The 1,132-nt window shown below is 38.4% G+C and overlaps 1 non-coding gene across 1 annotated transcript; it reads right to left on the bottom strand.

The window, feature by feature from the left end:
* Positions 1-725: 725 nt before the first annotated feature.
* Positions 726-778, bottom strand: LOC123743595 (U7 small nuclear RNA). The gene has a single exon (XR_006770451.1). It is a non-coding gene; the product is annotated as a U7 small nuclear RNA (small nuclear RNA).
* Positions 779-1,132: the final 354 nt, after the last annotated feature.

Raw genomic sequence — 1,132 nt, forward strand, 5'->3', positions numbered from 1 at the left:
AACAGCAATTTCATAGCAACTAAGTCAGATGCAAATTGCCTATTTGTTTTTTCATAAAAAATACCTCCCTATTTCCATACCCTGTAAAACATTAAGCAGTTTCCATCAGGGATCATTCCACTCTATAATTGTGCGATAATCAAGAAAAATGTAGGACATTTACAAATTATTGAAGCACCAGCCTTTTATGGGAGCCAATCATAACGTTGTTGTATATTCCAACTGCTATCTATATTTGTGTATTGACATGCCAAACATGTATACCTTGATAAACATAGAATAGTTGGCTGGAGGAACCAGGCAAATTGGAACCAACTGTAAAAAATTATCTAGGGATGATTCTTTTTTTTTTTACCCGTTATCTGGTAAGGGCCATGGGATGTTTAGTGACCACAGAGTCAAGACACCAAGACACGTCCCATCCAAAATACAGCACCCTACACAGGGAAATGTCCCCAATCACTGCCCTGGTGGCGCTTTTATAGACCAGAGAAAAGGGTGCCTCCTACTGGCCATCCAACACCACTTCCAGCAGAATCTGGTCTCCCATTCAGGGACCAACCCTGCTTAGCTTCAGAAGCAAGCCAGCAGTTGTATGCAGGGTGATACACTGCTGTTGATGTATGGCTACATACTGTAGACTACATACTGTAAACTACTTTAAGCAAACCAAGATTTGTGGTTCTGCCTTTCGCTATAGATTTGCATTTGTTTTATTTTCTTGTTTTGGCTTTCTCCTTGAGAAAACCTACTGGACATACACTAAAAGAGCTCATTGTCCATAACCTAGCTGTTCAGACTAGGGTCAGACAGCTAAGTTCAGAACTTATTTTCTCAAATCTGTTGGGAACACAATATGGTCTATACTTAGCATGTAGGTTTCTCACTCATGGGTGGCACACATTAATAATTTTGGGGAAATAGGCAGGGCATATGTAAATTCTAGAACGTTCATTATTTACCTATAAAGCCCGGTAGAATTCAATGGCTATAGTTTATTCTTACATGTTCTATTGAGTGGTTTTTGAAAGCAAAATAATTGAAAACCTTATTAGCATTGTCATATTCGATTTTCATGATAGCAAAATAGGACTGATAGTTTGGTTAGCTAAACTAGCAAGTCTGTTTGTTT

This window comes from Salmo salar, chromosome ssa06 (genome assembly GCF_905237065.1).
Source record: "Salmo salar chromosome ssa06, Ssal_v3.1, whole genome shotgun sequence".
Classification (NCBI taxonomy): domain Eukaryota; kingdom Metazoa; phylum Chordata; class Actinopteri; order Salmoniformes; family Salmonidae; genus Salmo; species Salmo salar.